Raw genomic sequence first — 21176 nt, 5'->3', positions numbered from 1 at the left:
TTGAATCTTCACTGTGGCTGCTTTGAAAAGTCTGTCTTCTATTTCCATGCTTACTGCTTGAATAGGTTCTAAACTCTTGATTTTTTCAAGTCATCAGTCTTTATTTCCAGAAAGTGGCAAATGCTACAGGCATAACAGGCAGAAGCTACTCTCGTTCTCCATGTTATAGTGAATTTTATATCTTTTCAGTAAAACATGTGTTTTGTCTAGACATATGTGGCTGTTTATCCATAGTTGTATATGCTGCTTTTATATAAATCCTGATGCTTTACTCTTTAGACAACATTTTTCTTCCTTCCTTGTCTCTCAGCCTCAGTTCTGGCAAGCAAAACCCAGTCTAAGGCAAGAGTGCTGGTAGTAGCATGTTCTGTCTTTGGCTACCTGCCTTGCAGCTCCACACTGCAGGAAAGGAGGATCTGAAGAGCCTTTTGTAGAAAGCTGCTAGGGCTAAAGCCATGGTAAATAGAGGTAAAAGATGAACGGCATAAAGAAAATTTTTTCACCACTGCCTCTTTAACAAGTGCTATGTTTTGGAAGTCTATAGACATAAGAAATTTAGTCTGCTGCCTTTGGCGTAATTAATGATAGAAGATTGTTAACAATGATGTAAAGGGTCATTGCTAGCAGGAAAAGTAGTCTGTACCAATTAAGAATTTGCCTAATTGAATTCTCATAGTAGTAGAGAGAATCTGAAGAACTGACTAGATGGAAAAGATTGTGTGTTTGGTTTGTCAACAGTCCAACACTTGTGCTGAGAGGCATCAACAGATTTAGCTTGTGGCAAGGTCTGTTGAAGTATTTAGTTTGAACTGAAAAATAAAAACATTTGCTGTGGGTTTTTTTATAATACACTGAAATTATAGCATTGTGTTCACTTATGAGGAGAGAGTGAAACGAAATAAATGATTAATGTGTGTAGATTGAATTCTTTATACAGGACAAAACCCTTTATTCCCTACCCCTTTCCCTAGAGAACAGATCACTTTTTTCAATGGATAATGAATAAGTTTTGTAAAATTGCACCTGAATTGGTGGCCTCTAATACAGGATACTACTTTTCATTATTGTTGTTTTGTAACCTTTTATCTGGAGAGATGCATGGGGTAAAAAACCAAAAAGATTATCTGTAGAGGGTGACTGAAAATAAAGTGGAACATTATTTAGGTAACTGGACACTGAATAGCAGCATTTCTGGCATCTCCAAACACCAAACCACATTGCAGTGCATTCCTTGAATCAGAAGACCTTTACACATTCCCACACGTATCCCTTTCTCTCTCTTCCTTTTTTCCATTAATATGCTTTCAGAGCAAGGCCTAGTATCTGTTATTTTCTTGGTAAAACCTCAGGCATGATCTTGTGTCTTCTGTATCTCTCCAAAGACCTTTCCCAATTCAAAAATTAATCTACGAGACAGTCTAAGATTTCCTCAGGGGATGCTGCTACAGCCAATCACCCTCTCTTTGCAAGAGAAGGTGGCTGAACTTTCTTTTATGGGGAGAAGGAGGAGACCTGGGACATATCCCTATGTACAGTTTTATGAGGAACTGGTTTTTTGGTGCTCTTAACTATAAAATTTCCTTTTAAAAAAGTTGGAGAAGAAAGCTAAAAGCAGAAGCGACACCTAAATTTCATTCAACTAACAAGCAGCTTGTACTAACAAGTGAAGGAAATTTTGTGTCCTGTCCTTCCGACCTCATTAGGAAACTAAGTTTTGAGAACATTCTGGAAGGAATTTGTTGCATATTTTGAGTGTTCAAATATAGTAGGAATGAGGCTTCTTTGCTTGTTCATTAAAGGTTAATTTTGGATTCAGCTGCAGCCCTCTCTATTATTTCTCCCTGTTGTAAGGAGATACCTTGCTTCTGCAATCCAAGAAGCTAGAAAAAATATGTTGTTTCCTATCACACTATTTGCTTATTATTTCTGTGAGACAGTGGAGTACTCAATCAGAGAGGTGGTGGCATCCAAAAAAAAAAAAATAAAGGCAGAAGTAGAAGCTAGTGGAATGGACTATTAATATCTTTTGTGCATTATATCTTCCCACTGCATGATATCTGGGGCATAGGACATGGGCTTGCCAAGCTTCACTGTTCCCTCAGCAGAGAATAAGGAACAGGGAAGAAAAATCTTTTACATGCAAAAAGCTGTGAACTTTTCTTTAGGTTAACACAAATTTATTTGCTAAATTGTCATGTTTGAAGGAAGACAGAGCCCAGAGACAGAGTGACTAGAGACTCTGTATAGGTTTAATTACCCCTCTAAGCATAAAATATTAAGCACACCTGAATACTGATAAGTGCAAATAAGTAATTTGGTCAATGAAAATGTCTAAAGGAGACTTGTTTCCTGCAGGATAAACAGCTTCATCTGGGTTCTCATATATTTATACTTCCCACTAGGAGAGACAGGTACTTTAACTTACCTTTTTGGTGTTTGTTTTTTTGGGGTGTTTGTTTTGGTTTTTGGGAGTGCATTGTGGGTTTTTTTTTTGGGGGGGGGGGGTGGTTTTTTTTTTATTTTGTTTGATTTGGGGTGTTTTATGGTTTTGGTGTTTTTTTTTTGGCAACAATTTTATTTCCCTTTGTATGGGGCTTTGTGCCTCAAAGCAGCTGGGGGAGAAAATTTGCCCCTGTAGTTTGAGATCAGGATCACTGGGTATCCTTAAGTCTTCCTAGATGTCTACTGCAGGACTAAGACTCTCTGATAGCCTCCTCTGGTACAAATCCATGGAAATGCATGGCAGTAAATGGTTCAATGGCAATAAAAGGCGTATTCCGTACTTGAGCAGGAAGGATAATTACAGATATTTTAAGAACTGCCTGAATGTTTCAGAATTGTGACTCATCCCTGGGTTCTTCTGCACAACTGGTATATTCTTCTGTCGCAGCTATCATGCAACCAGGACATTATAATTCTGTTTATATTTGTGAATGTCTATTCCCTGTATGGCTTAGCCTGCCTTAATGGTGTGTAAATACTGCTGAGTAAATAACAAATGAAAGGTGAGCCTGGAAAGACACTGTTCTATTAGTCATTAAAAAGCTCAGACACCTGGGATAGAATTTTCATGAATCAATTTTCTGAGAGACTTGCAGTGAAAGGTGAATGTCAGTCATCTAGCATGCTGATTTGATAATAGTTTGGATCTGTTTCAGATACCTATCTGCAAATCAGACTGAAAATGTTGAATTTGGAAGGAAAGGGAAATGAATTATTTCAGGATGTTTATGAATACCTCTAGTTACATTTTAGTTTAATAGTAATAGAAATCAGTCTTTTAACAATATGATGACTCCCCTCCATCCCACCCTGGTACACACCGAGATATACTGGACGTGAAAAGAACACGGAATCAACTTAACCTTTTGATCTTTCTGAAAAGGATTTTTTTGCTTTTAAAAAAAACATTGGTACCAAAAGAAAGGCGACAGCATGTTTATATATCTATTCTCCCCTCTTCTTTTACTGTTCAAATTGCTCTGAACATACATCACAGGACTAAAAATCACAGAATTGTTTGGGTTGGAATGGACCATGATGACCATCTAGTTCCAACCCTCCTGCCATAGGCAGGGACATCTCCAACTAGACCAGGCTGCTCAGAGCCCCATCCAACCTGGCCTTGAGCACTTGCAGGGATATGGCATCCACATCTTTGCAGGGCAATGTTTTTCAGTGCCTTGTCACCCTTGCAGTAAAGACTTTCTTCCTGATATCTAATCTAAACCTATATTCCTTCAGCTTAAGGGAATTCCCCCTTGTCCTATTACTACATGCCCTTGTGAAAAGTCCCTCTCCAGGTTTCTTGTAGGCTCTTTCAAGTACTGTAAGGCTGCTGTAAGGTTTCCCTTGGGAGTCTTCTCTGGCGGGGTCTGTCTTGGGGTGACTTTATGATGCTGTATCCCCTATCACCTGCTCTATGCCAGATATGAACCCTGTGCCTTTAAACCGGGTCCAGGGGGGAGAGAAGCCGAGTGAATTCTTCAGAGTGGTTTTGTGTTCAAGGACACACACACTCCCCTGCATTCTTACAGCTGCAGAGCTGAGGAAGCACCTTCCTGCTTTTCCCAGCTTTCGGCTCCGTTTCTCAGGAGAGAGATGGAGAGTTAAACACCTTTGCTTTTCAGCTAGTCTGTGAGCTGAGGCAAGAAAGTTTTTTTCCCTGGGACTTTGGCTTCTTCTTCTTTTCTTCTGGACTGTTCAGCAACACCAGAACATCACCAGGAGGCCTTACACTGTGGCCCAGAGGGGCCCATGCTGAACCCCAGCTCTGGAGAGAGCAAAGCCGCACCTACAGAAAAGACTCAAGTTTTCTCCACAGCGAGAGGTTTTCTTATTTAACATTATTCATTCTCTTTTGTGCCTGCATGCACTCTGCTTGTTAAATAAACAGGGGGTTTTTTTCCACTTTCCTCTGAGAAAAATTCTTTCTGAACCTGGTGGGGGAGGGGCTGCTGAAACCTGCCATCTATCAGAGTACGTTCATTTAGGATGTTCCTCCAAATTTGTCTCAAAGGGCAAGGTCCCCTCCCTCACCCTGCTGGCCATGCTGCTTTTTGGTGCAACCCAGGACACAGTTGGCTTTCTGGGCTCTGAGCGCCCATTGTCAGCTCATGTTGAGGTTCTCATCCACCAACACCCCCAAGTCCTTAACCTCAGGGCTGCTCTTGATCCATCCTCTGCCCAGCCTGTACTTGTGACCCACACTTAATTTCATGAAGTTCATATGGGCTCACCCTATTTTAATGTAACACATTTAGTTATAATTCCTCTGACTTCATGAATATTCCTCCTAATATCTTCTGAATTGTCTGAGAAGAGTATCAAATGTTAGCACTGCTGATTTAAAGTACTTGCTTTGTTATAAGTTCTGGCTCAAAGTGAACTACATATTCAGTCCTGTGCATCTATTAATAGTCCCACCTTCCCAACCTCTCCTTAAACATCTTGTCTCATGCTTCTCCAGAAATGACAAGCGATCTCTGAGCAGGATAGCTCTGTTGCTCCATTTTTACAGTTCCTGGGCTGCAAACTCTGGGCTTTATTGACTTTCAGTCACTATGAATGCTCTAGAAAAATTATAAAACTAGACCAGGCTTTTAATTTGCCTGAATGAGATTCTAGGTGTTCCTAGATTTTTTTTTGTGTTTAAACATGAATTTAAATTTTTTTTAATGTAACCTTTGAAGATTTGTTCAGTATCCAGTTACAAAGTCAGGATCATAGTAACTGTACTCTTATCTGAGATTAGTTGGATCTGTCTATATTTTCTTATTGTGGATTTTTCTTCTCCCTGTTTTTGGAACAAAACTGAGGCTCCTGAGCAAAGTGGTCTGTGAGGAGCGGCTTGCTGCTCTCAAAGAAATCATTTGATAAATGGAGTGATAGAAGGCTTCAGGGGAGTGCTCTGTCAATTTCAAGAGGAATAAAGTGTGTTTAATTAAAGTAATCTCTGTTTAGATTAAAATAAATCATTTAGTGCCAAGGGTGGGTTTTTTTAATGACTATGGGATGCCTTTCAAAGGAGATGCAGGAAGCTGATATAGTACTTAAAACTCTATTTCCTCAACGCATGATCGATCACTTAGATGATGTACTCTGCCAAGAAAATGTTTATTAAACAGTATTCCACAACACACCAGTAATTGGTAGGAGATGTGGTACTGAGGAAAGAGCAACAATTCTGGAACAGAGAAAGGGACAGAAACTTTGCAATGCATCAGAGGATTGACTATTTTAAAGTGACTACCCATGGACCGCAGGCTGCCAAGTCCCGTCAGCACTGTAATAGTTGCCAACAGAAGTGTCCTGCAGTTAGACAGCCTCAAAATATTTGGTCTACAGATAAAATTTAGGAGTATAAATGCTCTTAATGAGCTTGGAAAAAATTAATGATCCTGCCTCCAGTTGTGAGGGCAGTGTTATTGGTGCTTCAGTCTCTTAATTTCTTTTCTTCTCTGCTTTTTGCCTTTTTTTCTTTCTTTTTAGTCAGTAGCTTGGCTCAAACCCATTTTGATATCCCAATTTATTTCTATGGCTTGTGCTGCACAGTAGAACCTAAAATTATCTGAACTCTGCAGTGGTGGGAGCACCTGCTGTCTCAAAGCTTTCTCCCACATACAGCTGAACATTCCCTATGCTGAAGTGCAGTGGGGAAACAGCTGAATAGTTCTGCAGAACTGATGAGGTGGTATATGATGCTGGGGATCAGGGGAAGTAGCACAATTTGTAACAGAAGCAAGCTTTGAAGGACAGAGTTCTGGAAAAGGTGTTGGTGCATGCCTTCATGCCATCTAATGAGGAGTTGAAGCTTAAATTTCTACAGATATACACAAATTGGAGTTAGGTGTCTTGGCTTGCCATGTTCAAGGAATGTAGGCAATAAAAGAAAGGAGGATGGCACCTCATGATAATACTTATTATGACTTATCAGGAAGATATGGCTCTTGTTTTTGTGGCTGCGTGGTCTCCTTTCATCTCCTTTACACCAGGTCAGAGTTAATCCACTGACTTTGTAACATATATATACACCCTAAAGGTTCATCTAGCTGGTGAACTAAAGGTTTTCTTCATCCAGGTAACTGATGAGGCTGGGTCCTGTACAGTTCTGCAGTGCTTCTGTGAAATAAACACAGAGCTGCTGCTGTTTCTTGTGTACTACACAGAACTTCTAGGACAGGTATCATTTTGTAAAGGTTCTGCAGCTCTCCTTGGCTTCATTCTGCACTGAAGAAGCCATTTACCAGTTGGCATGTAGCATCCTCTGCCAGAATGTACAGTAAACAAACCTGAACCACCAGAGAGAATGTTTTCTGCTCTGAGGTGTGGTTTGGTTAATTCTCCATCCCAGATTTGAAGATCAAACACTAAGCTGAGTTTGGCTGGATTCCTGATGTGCTCAGTATCTTCAAGGATTGAGTTATTACATATCAAATATTTGTGTGTGATTTGTCTTTAATAATCTGTGTCCAAGTGTGGTTTAGTTGCTGAGGGTAGTTCTAGTGGAAATTTGGTGTTTTTTTAATAAAAAAGATAGGACAGTGGTGCTGGGCTGTGGATTATTTTTTGTGTAGAAATTTCCTTGGTTGTGCTACTTAATCCCTATTGTAGTTTAGGAGAGGTAAACCCCAATTTATTTCTCCTGCTAAGATTCTCTAAACCACGCTGCTGCCTGTTCACTCCCCCTCCTCCTCTTCTGCCCCCAAAGACGGCTGGAGAGGAGAACTGGAGACACAAAAGGCAAAGAATAAAGGCTAAGATAAGAACAATTCATTGGAAACAGCAATCAGATAAAAGAATGAACAGCAACACCAACAGTATTAACAACAAGAATGTGCACGGATCCTTCCTCTTCTGGTGAAGTGCTGTAAAGTTTAGTGATCTCTCTACTTATTCCGATTTTGTAATTATCTGTGTATTTTACACTCCTCATTTCCTTATACAGGAATAGTTCTCCTACACTTTTGCAGTAAAATCTTTTTTTATAGAAACATTGTAGGAATAGCTTATCTCCTAAAGTTCTTTTAAACTCTAGTAATAAACACTTACAATTCTGACATTCTAATATCAAAGCCAAAATAGCAAATGTGATGGTGGACTGCTTTCATCTGACCCTCTCTCTGGTTTTCACTTCACAGTCAAGCCCTCCATGATCAATTCACAGTAATTTGTTTTCTACAGATTGGTCCACTCTTTTCCAAGCAAGTTTCTTAGTTTTGGGGTTAAAAAGAATTTGTGCTGGATATTTCTGTATTAGTGCCCTCAGGGGGTTACTTGGTAGCAGGAAACAAGTGTCATGGCAACTGAAAGAAAAGCCTCTCTCAAAGCTGCCAGCCCAGCATGGTTCTCCATGCGTGGCTCTTGCCATTTTGAACTGCCATTAAGAAAAGTGATCCTTGGGGTTTTGTTCATTGTTTTGCTTTTTCTCCCCTGCAGCAGTCTTCAGTAACTTTCTTAAATTCTTGCTACTCACTCACTCTAAAATTGGAAAAAAAAAATCTTAAAGTTAAAAAATGGTGGTGAAATAAGAGATGTAAGCAAATCTTAAAAGCTATGGTCCTAGCCTGGTAAACAAAAAAGTAACAAGGACTATCTGGAAACCAGTAGGAAATATTGGTTTTTCAATTAGGCAAAAATAACTCAGAAATTTATTCAGTCTAAAAAAATTTGCAAATTAACTCTTTCCCCTTTACACAGGCAGAAATTGAACCAGCATGAATTCTCTCAATTTCTTAAAGCTTTTCTTTGATGTGCATCATTGCTATATGTTTGAGTTCCAACCCCTTCATCTGTGGGTTTTTTTAGTGATTTTGCAAGAATATATTCAAACACCAGATTAAAAAGCAAGACTGCAGAGCAAGTCAACATAGACAATCTTAACTAGCCCTTACACAGGTACAGAAATAGTGCCATTCTCTTGTGTTGTCACTCTTTGGGTCAGTCTGCCTTGTGATGTTTGAGTTAAATAACTGAGGTCAAGAGCAGAAGGGGGTTTGAATGGGCTATTTATATCTGTTAAATATAAAGCATTATCTTCACAGCAACCTTGCTAATTTGCTGATGGCTCAAAGACTTAAGAGAAAGGCATATCTGAAGAAATCCCAATGTTAACCTAAGTGCAGTGAATTCTGTGTTGAATGAATAAACAATCAAGCAGGCTAGAAGCACAATGAAAAATTGTTTCTTGATCATGCAATTCTGCCGAGTTTAAAGCCCTGTTAGAGTGCTGTTTACAGTCACAGGAGACTGATGGAAAATTTGTTTGGTTCAGCATGGCTGGAAGCAGCTGTGAACACTTCACAGATTTGGCTGCTGAGTTGGAGGGTCTTTGTCTTGTCAGCAAAATTTTTGGATGCTTCTACAACTTCAAGATCTGTCTGCTGCAAGAATTTGCAAATCTGCTCACTTTTGGTCAAATACTTTTGCAATGGCAAGCAGGGCTAGGATGAACTGAGCTTCTTTTTTGATAGTCAGCAACTGGATGTTTGCAGGCTATCACGTCTGCCCATTCTGTGGTTCTTCCCAGGGTGAATTACAGAATCACTGAGGTGGGAACCTGCTCCTGGAAATCATCTGGTCCATAGTCCACTCCTCCCACCCCAACTGGATCAGAGAGGGGTGTTAAGCTACAGGAGGTTGCTCAGGGCTATGTTCAATCTGATTTTGAATATCTACAAGGACAGACATTCCACATTGTTCTCATGTTTGATCATCTTCAGTGTAAAAAAGCGTTTTCTTAGGTTTAAATAGGTTTTCCTGTATTTCAAGTTCTCTCCCACACACTTCAAGAATTTACAACACCTTTTTTCACAGTAGGGTACTGTTCCCAGTTGATGCCTTGGAATTTTAAATCATCTCTAGGGACAAGGGCTACAGACCAGAAATTTTTTCCTAGTTGCCTATAGAATAACTCATGCTCCAAGATTTAGTCATCTTCATGGCTATTCACTAGACTTGTTGCAGTATGTACAGATTCCTCTTGTACTGGGGAGCCCAGAATCAGACTCAATGCTCCCAACTTCCCTCAGCAGTGCCAAGTAGAGAGGAAGGAACACCTACCTTGACCTGCTGGTAATGTTTCCCTAATTCAGCTCGGGGTACTGTTGGTCTTTTCTTCAGGGGCACATTGCTGTTATGTGTTCTATTTGTCCTCCATTGCACCTGTAAAGCTGGGTTTTGGCCTGTCAGAATCATGTGCTCGTGGATGGGTTTGTTCCTCTGTAGGTTTGGGATTTTGCATTTTCATTTGTTAAACTGCATGAGGGTCCTGTCACCTCCCTTCTCCAGTCTGTTAACACCCTTCTGCATAATAGCAAAACAGCCTGATATATCAACCACTCCTCCTAATTCAGTATAATCTGAAAACTCACTAAAGTTGCACTCTTTCCCATCATTAATGGGACTTGTCATGAAGAAGTTCAATTGCACTGATCTCAGAACATGTCTCTTGGGAACACCAAGCGACTGCCTCCAACTGAACTTCAGTCCCACTGGTGACAATCTTGTCAGTTTTCAGTCTAATTCTCTATTTACCTACCCCATAATTCATCACCTGTCTACAGTGTCCTGGGAGATAGTGCTAAAGCCTTGCTAAGTTTGTTACAAGCAACATCCATTAAATCCCATTCTCCCTGCTTCCTTATCCACCAAGCCAGTCCCTTGACCTTGCAAAGATAATTGGAGTTCATCTCACAATGATGTTGGCCTACTCCTTTAGCACCCATGAGTAATTTCCATCAAGTCAGCATGTGTTCAACTTGTGTAAGCATTCACAAACTTGATCCTTGTACATAAAAAGATGTCTTCTCTGTTCTCATAAATTTGTTGGTAATACTGGCTTTTCAGAGAAATTTCTATGTTTTGCCTTTTCACTGATATCCAGTATCCAGTTCTAATGTCCATTAAGCTGATGAGATTCCTGCCATTTGGATCAAGCACTGTTCATCTGAATGCTCTGAAATTTCAGAAATGTATTTAAATGAGAGAAATAATAGATGCATTTACACTTATTCCCCACCCTGCTCTGCAGAAAGCTCTCCAGAGCAATGATTTTTAGGTTCACTGCGTTAAATTTGGGTTAGGTTTTTTGGGCAGTTGTGGCAGTGGTGTGTTGATGCTTGAACTGAAGGCTGAAGGAGTCTAAATACAGCTAAACTAAGGCTGTAGAAGAATGGAATTTGGGAAAAAAAAAAATGGGAGGATTTGTGAAATCTAATTATTACCACTTACAAATAGGTGGAGAAAGTGCTCTGACTTGAACAGTCCAGTGGAAAAGAAATTAAATTCACTGATAACTGCCTCAGGCTGGACAGGAAGGTCATCTACATCTTACAAGATTCTTTTGTTTGGTTTTTCTTTGCCATTACTGTTCAGTTGGGGAGCTAAGAGTTAACTTAAATGTATGCACTGGGAAGTCCAATAAAGCTCTCTCTGCAGAATTAGCAGTGTAATTCTGTTAAATCTGCAGTTTACTGTGAAAAAAGTGGCACTTCTGCATGCTAAACTCTAAATCCAGATTAGAAGGTGTTCATGAATAGTGAACAAATCCTGCTAGAATTATCCTTACTTTTCTAGAACTGTGTGGGTAAATTAATCTCACAATCTTACATAACTTTGCCTCTGTGAATAAAAGGCAGCTTGAACAATGGTAAACCATTTCAACTGTTTTTGGATTTTTTAATGTGTTATTTCGGTACTGGTTGTGTACTTTTATTCATCTGCTATGATCTTGAGTTTGTTGCTGTCAGTATTTATTTGGTTCTGTGGGTAGCTGTGGATCTCCATCAGGTTTATGAGTGCTTTTGTGTGAAGTAAGGCTTATCAAAACTTCATCAGGATATCATCACAGTGAGGTCTTGGGGCTTTGGTTTAGGTTTTTTGTTCACAGTAATAATATTGCTAATATACTTCCTACTAATGATGTTATTAGTAAATTGCATTTACCAACTGGTCTATTTGACTATAAATATTTCTCTACATTTGTTAAATCTGCTATTTTTTTGTCTGGGTATGGCAAACCTGATTGAGCTGCTATTAAATCATTGAAAAAACTGAATGTAATGCAGCAGCAATAACAAACTCTACAGTGATCAAGCAAGAGACAGGCTCTACTTAGTTTTTTCCCTTCTTTTTACTTTATTCTTTGGTCTAATTGTCTGTGTCAGAATAGTTTGCTGACTGTAGCATGGACATGGAGGAACTGGATATGGACTTCTAACACTACTGTAATCTTTCTGGTGTGGCTTTGTGGCTACAATTTGACTTAGTTTTGGGTTTTTTTCTTTTCAAAATCCAATAATACTTTTTTAAAAAGTATTCTAGATCATTGTTTAGCATATAATAACTAGTGTGTCTCTTGTTCAACTTTTTCTCTTAGCTTGGAGAAAGAGTCTCAGGGACAACCTTATTGTTCTCTGTAACTATGCAAAAGGAGGTTGTAGGCAGAGGGGCATTCTGTCTCGTCTACCAGGTAACAGGTGACAAAACCAGAGGAAATGGCCTCAGATTGTACCAGGGAAGGTTTAGATAGGATATTAGGAAATAAATCTTCACTGGAAGAATTTTCAGGCATTGGGACAGGATGTATAGGAAGGTGATGGAATCACCATCTCTGGAATTGTTCAAAATGCAACCACAATGTGGCACTTGGGGATGTGATTTAGTGATGAACACTGTGATGCTGGGGTTAGTGGTTGGATCTGATGATCTCAGAGATCTTTTTCAAGCTTAATGATCCTATGATTCTATTACAGACATGTTATTCTTTAAAAAATCCCCACACTAAATTCTTGCTAGGATAAACTTCATTTAAGAAGAGGGGTGATTAGCGGTCTGTTTTTCAGGTAGACTTTTGTAGATTAGAGATAAACTTCCCTTCCCCTCCTTCAGGGAGGCCAGTGAGGTGAGACTATGTGTCATTCAGCTAAGGCTGCAGCGCTGTAATCTGTCAGTCGTGGAGCTTCACATGAGGCACTGGGTGTCCACTGGCACTCCCAAAACAAGGATTTTTTTCTTCTCTACTAGGTGCTAAACTTATCTTCATCTCTAACCTGAGTTATATGGTGCTGTTTTCCTTCTCCCCTGCTGCTTTTCAAAGTCCTTCCCAGCCTCTGTTTAATGGTTTATTTTTAACCAGTTCAGGAGTGTTGTTCAGGCTCCACTCACAGCTTTCTACCTAAAGTGATCATCTTTGAGACAACCAAGGGTAAGAGCACTTTGATTTATAATTCACAGGAAGTGTGTACTTGTAGGTGTGCTGATGAATAGATCTTTGGAGATAATAGAAAAGCATTAACTTTCAAACAGAGTTCTGTCCTTGCTAATATCAGTACAAATACACGGCTTCAGAAAGTATGCTTTTGTATTGTTTCCTTAATTAAAATTGGAAAAAAAATTCCCTTGGGGAAAGAGAAACATAGGTAGATCCAGCTAAGAGTTTCTTTACTTAGAGCACATCTAAATTATTCCTAGGTACCAAGGTGATGTCTGAATTTTACTTCACTTCTTATATATGGCTTTATAATAATTACAGTATCTGGGAATATGGCAAACACATCATGTATTGTAAAGCAGTGGACATAAAAACAATAAAATCTCCTTAAAATTAAAATATGCCATTCTCGTGGGCCACATTAAATACTATATTCAGCTGTGGTATTCCTCCATCTCAAAGTCTGTGTGAGGAAACAGATGAACAATAATTATTCAAAAATTCTTGATGCTTAAGTTGAGATAAACTGAATGTAGGCATATGGAGATATGGGGCAAGGCATGCAGCCGTGATAGGAGAAGGATGAAATCTCTTCCTCAATCATTTGACTCACATGAGGGCTACCTCACTTTGCTGGTGCCAGTCTGGGATGCTGCCACCCCCCCCCCAGTTAGGTCTGCTCTATTCCTTTTTTTCTGGTAATCTGCAATGATGTTGGGCTGGAGCAAAAGGGAAGTCTCAAATTTCTGTCCCTTTGTTTTGTGTCCCAATGAGACAATCCTCTTTCCATGGCTGACAATGGAAATAAGCAGCAGTTTGAGTGGTGTGGCTTTGGTTTGCTGCTTTCTTTTTCTGCAAAGTAGTTGTTATTTGTAACAGAGTTGCACAACATAAAGTGGTCTGAATCATGAACAATTAAAAGCACGTTATATTTGAGCCACAGCTTCTGACTGTGAAATTGTCCATGACAGGTTGCAATGGGCATACCTCTTGCACTGTATTAACTAATTATGTCTACTTTCCTTTTTATAATTTTTCGCAGAAACAGGATTCTCTGAAAGTCAGATGCTGCTGTGCAGTGCTTCACTTTACTCTCATAATCCACATTATCTTCTAATAAGATAGCTTCAAAACTAATCAGAACTCTTGACTGCAAGTCTCATTAACCCACTCTCTGCCTCAGGTGCTTATTAAGCATTCTCCTCTTGTATGTTTGACTCTTGAGATACAGAAGTGAGGAGTGCAAGATGGTGTAAAAATGCTACAGTGAACTTTTTTTAAATGTCCTGACTGGGGGAAAAAATAACAGATGTCTTATCTCATTGCGTCTTTCAAAACAGAGGAGCTGTCAGTGCCCTGATTTATTTTAAAAAGGAGGAAATTACCTGAGCTACAAAAATGTGCTGCTGACACAAGCTACACTCAGAACAGACTATCATGGGATGAATTAATGAAAATTATGTTGTTGGACAACTTACAGTACAGCCCCTGATCTGAAACATAAAATTAGGCAAGGAAGAACTGGTGCAGGATGGAACTGGAGTGCAAGCATCTTTGTGGCTGTAGAAGAGAATAACTTCAAACATCAACATCCCGTGGTGGGAGAGTGAGGTGTGGGAGTGGTGGAACAAGGAAGGAACAAAAACTAATGATCCTGGGAAAGCAGGATATCAGTATTCTCCATGCTGGATGTGTTATCAGTATTTGCCATACTCGTATTCTTACTTTTGTCAGCTTTACCACAATACCGTGCAGTGATGATGGATCATTCACAGCCTCATACATTGTATATCTGGCTCTACTAGCAGTTAGTTGGAACATTATGTGATATTAAAAACATTTGAGCCCAGGAATTTGATATGCTAAGGACTATTTCATCAGTCTTCTTTGGCTCTTTGGCTACCAATGGCATTACCCACTGTGCTGTATATGTTTCTGTCATCATTTACCAAGCATTTTCTGCATTAGCCACATCTTATTTACATATTGTATGAGAGAAAATAAAAGTTTAATTCTACCCAGTCTGTGTGGGACAAATATTTGGACTCTGCAGATAAAAAGCAAAATCCCTGTAGGAACAGAGTTAAAATGTAATGTGTCCCCTGATCTTATAATGCCATCCTTTCTGTTGAATATTGATGGGTTTTTTTCACACTTCTTATTGAAACCTGTGATTCCTGTATTATCGATATTGCTGTTGGATCCTATGCTATGTTAGAGTCTATGTCTTGTCTGGCCTGTAAGGATACAGACAGGTCCTGTGTCAAGTGATCTTATTTCCAGATGTGGTACAAATGTATCACCCACACAACCATGTAAGAAGCGTTAGATCTGCATTTTCTCACCTGTGAAAATGGATGCAACCCTTAGCAAGAACACTTTGGAAGTGACTACCATGTAGTATACTAATATGAGGAGTGAAATGCTGAACCCTGAGTGCTGTTATGGCAGTTCTTTCAAAAATATTTTCATAGTTAAGTATTCCACAAGTTTTCCTTGATCAGCCTCCATCTGTTTTGGATTATGTACTTTTTCCCTTATTTATAAGCATTTCTTTATGCTCATCACCATTAATTAGATAGCAACTAATTGTAGCCAAGAATCAATTTATCCAGCAGCAATTTATCCTGACTAAAGCAGAAAAAAAATTAGGAGTGGAAGTTGTATTTTTAAGGACCAGATGATTTAGTTTCAGAGGTCTTGATCAAATTAAATGGAGGATCAAATTAAGTGCCAACTGGTGACTAAATTACGCTGAAGACACTGTACTCGCAACAACTAGTTTTCCCATGCAAATGCTTATGAGGTGAAAATGGGTAGTTATTTAGAGCTGTGGCAGCTGTGTCCCATATTTTTGACTCTCTTTCATTCATCTGTCTCTCAGTCACTTTAGAGGAAATATTGCTTCTCCAGGAGGCACATTCAAACTGCCCTAATGCAGCAGTTTGGTCTTGTTCCAAGAAATGCCGTACAAGTAATGCAGTCACACTGATTCCTAACTGAGGCAGTAACTAAGGAAAGCAAGCATATCAGAACTGCTGGTATATGAGCTATACAATTGGCAGGAATACAAAACACAGACAGCTCAGCAGAAACATTGTATAGCTTTTCCTATCAAATACTGCAAAAATCTCTTGTTCACAGTCTTAATATACATAGTTTTAGAGCAATGCAAATTTTGTCAAATAGCTCAACATTCTTCATTCAAAAGAGTAATTGATTTAAGTGCAGTATGGAGTTCTGTACCTTTGCTGGGAGAGGGAAGAAGCAGAAGAAAATGAAGTGTGGTCTTGTAACCTGAGATATTAAAACCAAACCTGCAAATGGAGAGTAAAATGTTTCATTGAGAAGTACATTAATGTTCACATTGTTGTTTTTCTGCTCTAGTTGCACATGAGGTACCTCAGGCCAAATGCCATCCATGGTGCCTGTCTCTCCTTTATGCAGTCATATGGGGTCAAGCAGAGTAACTAATTAACAGCTGGTAGAATGAAGTCTAATCAGTAAGTCCTGACAGCCATTTTGCACCGATCACTTTAGACAACTTTATGCTCTCTAAAACCCTACTGAAGAAAACAGCTGAGTGCTTCTCTCTGAGTTCAGTGGCAGATTTGTATCCATAGCTGCAAGGAGTGTGAAAGTTTCCTTCTAGTCTCCCATGCTTTCTCATTTGTCTGTGCAAGCAGCAAATCCTGTGAATCAGCTGAGTCAGTGTTTTCAGTCTCCAAAGGTGTCTTTTGTGCTGATTACTTAGGAGGAGTATCTTTCTTGTGAAATGGCTGAGATGGAAATTCCATTGCAGTGCGGAATTGCTGGTGTGGCCCTTGCTTTTAGGTGTCTGTTAGAAAGTCAAAGATAACATATTTTTAGAGAAGAGAACAGGACATATCTATAAAGAAACTTTGAATAAATCAACCTTGGTGTGAGGGGTAAGCATAAAATACTAGATCGAGATTGATCCAGAAGTTTGCCTACAAGATGAGAGTCCAATGGCCATTGACTCTCTCTCATAATCCTGTGCAATCTGAGATCTGGGTCCAGCATTGTTAGGGGTTCATCATCTACACAGAGGGTTCATCCAGCGATCATGAAGTTCTCTTCCCTTTCACCCAGGCTTTCTTGACTGCAAACTTTCAGGACTGCAACCAATGCTATTAGAACAAGCAGCCAGCACGCATGAGATTGTCAGTGTTTGATGAAGGAGGTTTCAGATAGGAGTCACTGTTCCTTTCTGATGTAATACGTGTGTTGTTTGGGCCCTACGCATAGCGTTTAACAAGAGCTCGGGAGAGAATGGCAATTAGGATAAATAGAGAGCAAGGCTGAATCACTGTGGATTTGCAGCTGATGGTGTACTGATTTAAGGAAAAGAATGTTGAGTTTATTGCAAGAGGTGACAGTATAAAAGCAGGATAGCAAAGTTGGCAAAACTAATGGGATGTGTAATGGCTAAGGAAAGAAAATATTGAGAAGAGAGAGATGTGATAATCTTTCAGGTACAGAGTAACTTGGTAATGTTCCTCTCAGTTTACTGTGATAGTTAATTGCAGTTTAGGATGTTCTTGGCTTATTTGTGATGGATCTTACAGTAATTGGTCATGAAAACTCTAAAATATAAAAGGGTAGTATTTTAAATATATGGCAACTGTTATTGTTACATCCTTCTGGATTTTGGATTCTAGTGTTTGTCCTAGTTATTAGGAGAATGTGTTTGGTAGTCAGTAGACTTATTTGACACATTTTTATTTACTAAGTTGTTCTAATGCTTCTCTTAGCTCTGTGATGCAAGTTTATAGCATGCAGTGCTGATATTTACAGTGTGTTGCAGAAATTTACTTACTTAAGTGATAGAAAAAAGGGGACAACACCTTTCACCTGTGGAGTGCTGCTGTTTTGTAGTAGCTTTCACTGATCCGTGCAGTACAGCTCTGAAAATGTTTTCATCATTTTCCTAGGAAAAGAGATCAAATTCTTGTGGGTTTTCATGTCCATCACAAAAATCTGACTGCAGCCATGAAAGGACAGTCAAATTTCACTCTTGTGCTATGTCACTCTGTTGCTGACTTAATGAACATTGTCACTCTCTCCAGGCACCTGGGATAGCCAGAGGGTTAAATCCTAGCAAAGACATTTTCCCCCTAATTTCTTAGATTTTTGGAATTGCTTCTGAAATGTTGGCAATAGACAGCCTATGGTTTTTCAAATTGCCCACTCTCAGCAGACATCCTGATTTAAGGTGGCCAGCTGTTCATCATTACTCAGGGCCCTCATTAAAGCCCAAATCTGCTGGACTCATCATTACACTCAAGTTGTGGAGTAATGTTATTTGTAATGCAAACTGGAGTTAAAGCAAATGCTTAAACTTTTTTTAAAGGTCTTAAATTTTAATCGGGTTTCTTGTCAGCTAAAATATCATTTTCATAATGTTAGGATTTATGCAAACTAACCAATTATTTTTTATGATTTTACGGAAGATTGATACCAAATTAACTCTTAGTTAACAATCAGTCATTTTAATATAGTTATTCCATTGCAGTGACTTGAGAAATAATAGTGAAATGACTGCGTATGGTACTGCTTATATTACTGATTATATATATTTTTATAGGAAGAAATCAGCAAAATCTTGACATATGGATTAATATCACTATATTAGCCTGGACATTATGGCAGAGCTATTGTTATGTCTGTGATGTTATTGTTAAAGCTAAGAGTTGTGATTATTTGTCCTGCAATTACTGAAAGTACAAACTGTCTTGCTAAGATTGCAGTAGTGGGACAAGGCAGTCAGCAACTTCTTGGTGCTCTGGGGACATCAGGGTATTTTGATTAATGCTGGACTGCACAGAGAACAGTGGGTATGAATTAGTCTCAATTCACTGTTTTACAGCAGCAATATCAGGATGGTACAGATGTAAAAGGATGGTGTGTTAGATAGAGTTTGGCCTGGATCTGCTTCTTTTTCTGGATTTTGTGAAGTGCAGCAAAAACTTGTATTAGAAAATATTTAATTGGCATTTTGCTTTAAAACCAAAAAAACCCAAACAAACAGAAAATAGAAAATGTTTTTTGTGTTCCAAACCCACACACCAGAAGTATAGCACATGCACAGAAGTAGAAGGGCCTCAATGGTATCAAAGGTGCAGTTTGGCTAGGTTTGTTGGGTGTGGTGGTTTTGGTTTGGTTTCTAATGCTCACACTGCATAAACTCTCAGTAGGAAAAAGATATCATTAGAAACAGTGTAACATTTGGTCTTTTTGGTTTCTATGCTATTTAAACTAACTCTTCAGCTATCTTCATTGTTCCTTAAATACATTTCTTATTCTAGTCTGAACATAGCCAGACAAAGCTTTAAGGTGCTGTGAATTTCACAACTTTTTGTCTACTAAATTGAAATGCCTTCTGTCAAATTTCTATTCTGTGTGTATGTTGATATACAGTTGAAACAAACTTTAATATTCTCTCTGACAGCTAAATACCCTTAGCTTCTTTTACTCTTCATTATACAGCATGTTTTCCAAATCTTCAGTCATTCTTTAGGCTATTTTTTTATTCAGTCGTATATTGCCACATTCTTTTTCGGTAAATGCACACCAGATCTGATCTCTTAAATAATGCTTATTACATGGGCACATAGGGCTTGGGTCTTTACCCTGTATTTCAGAATTGATCCTGTAAAGCACCTCCCTTCACATCAAGTTTCATGACAACATTTTCTGAGATACTTAGATGTCTAGAACTCTGCAGCAAAGGAATTTGGATGATAAACCTAGAAACAGAGGTTGTGTGGTTGTGTCTAATACCTGGCCCAGAAGTCTGTATTTTCAGAAGATGCATAATTTTATGCTTGAGGGGAGGGAAATGTTTAAAAACTGTTTAGGATGATCCAAATGTGTTGCTGTCCACCCTCTGTTTATCTGTAAATTTATTGCCTAGAATCTGGGATGCCTCTCCCTTCCCCTGAGCAGTCGATTTAATATTTAGGAAGTATGTTAGGTCTCAGAACACATATCCAGAAATGCTGCTGTTCAACCATGGCTCTACACTTAAAACAACATTTTAAGGTCTATTAGTTTGGGAATTTGAATCTGTGTAATGCATGCCCTGCCGATCTTGCATAATTATAATTCATTAATTAAGGTCAAATCTAATACTTTACAGAAATCCATTACGTTAACAAGTTTAGCCTCCTATCAGCAAAAGCTGATTTGAAAGCAAGATTTAGAATTCATAAGCCCGTGTTCATTGTCTTTGATTACATTGCATTCCTTTTAATACCTAACAGTGCCATAAATTAGTCATTTCATTATTTTCTTGGGATTGGTGCCAGGTATACTGATTGCTGATGTCAAACCAGTCAGCCCATTTGCCTTTGTGAAGTATTGTTCCATCTGCTTTATTTCCTTGTACTGCTAAACTTTTTAGGCCCCCAGAACTACTGAAAACCTACTTCAGTGGTTCAGATTACTTCTCAGCCAGCTCTTTTTTGATGACTGCATTAATTTTGTGGCTTCTTTTGCTTTGCTTTCCTGAGAACTTTATTTTTGAAATGTTAAACTGGCATTTATATTTCAACAATAACTGAAGATGATGCAGAAGTATTTTAACTTTAAAAGATGCAAATACTTTTCACTATTCCTTCACAAATTTCAGGAGAAAAATGTTTAATACTTCTGCTCTTTTTCATATTATCATACATAACTTGTAATCCATAGGTACTATTACTGAAATAACTTGTGTTCTTGTTGTGTTTAAAAAATCTTTGAATGCTACTCAGACAGTTACTTTTATGTCTATTATTTGCTGCATAAAATTTCTGTTCTTTCTAGCTTTTAATTCATATCTGTCATCTTTGTGTGAGTGTGTGTATTGACAGGTTTTTCTCGTCTCTCTAAAAGTGACTTCTTAATCCATGTGATTTTCATTCAGAACAGATGGATTGTGACTTTTGGGGACACCTCCTAGTTGTTTTAAATCGTCTTTAGCTATTTTAACTATAATTTGCATTTTTTTGCTTCCCTAGGGTGAGTAGACTGATGTTTTTAGGCTTGGCAAAAGGATATGTTTACAACCATTACACTTAGATTACTAAGTTTCACTTTTAAACCTGTATGCAACAAGATAGTGACCTCTGACTCTAAGCAATGGTTAATTCTCTTGTTTTGGGAATTTTTCATCTGTCCAGGTGATGGCTGATGTAGAATGACCATGTGTTGGATGTGGAATATTTGTGAGTCAGATTTCTTTTATGTAAAACAAGTACAAATTGCAGAATATTTTAGTTCTAACAGAATTTCTTAGACCTCTAGTATTTGATGTTTAAGCCTTTTTTTCTCTGCAACAGACAACTTACAGAAGAAGTTTATGTTGTACTCCAGCACACAGTGGTGGTCTGTAGAGATGCCACCGACTATCTTAGATGGTGACCATTTATCTGTAAATGGTTGGGAGCTCTTGCTTCAG

The 21176-nt window shown here is 38.7% G+C and overlaps 1 long non-coding RNA gene across 3 annotated transcripts in view; it reads left to right on the top strand.

Annotated features, from left to right (window-relative positions):
- Nucleotides 1-16591, top strand: part of LOC138108049 (uncharacterized) — a 28198-nt gene extending 11607 nt beyond the window's left edge. Inside the window, exons 2-4 of one of the 3 annotated variants that reach the window (XR_011149844.1) lie at nt 2356-2411; nt 12638-12706; nt 13755-16591. This is a non-coding gene — a long non-coding RNA (uncharacterized lncRNA). Of the gene's footprint in view, nt 1-2355; nt 2412-12525; nt 12707-13754 lie in introns of all 3 variants that reach the window. The other 2 variants (XR_011149842.1, XR_011149843.1) reach the window with 2 other exon arrangements.
- Nucleotides 16592-21176: the final 4585 nt, after the last annotated feature.

Source organism: Aphelocoma coerulescens, chromosome 3 (genome assembly GCF_041296385.1).
Source record: "Aphelocoma coerulescens isolate FSJ_1873_10779 chromosome 3, UR_Acoe_1.0, whole genome shotgun sequence".
NCBI lineage: Eukaryota > Metazoa > Chordata > Aves > Passeriformes > Corvidae > Aphelocoma > Aphelocoma coerulescens.
This window is presented reverse-complemented; position numbering and strand designations above follow the sequence as displayed.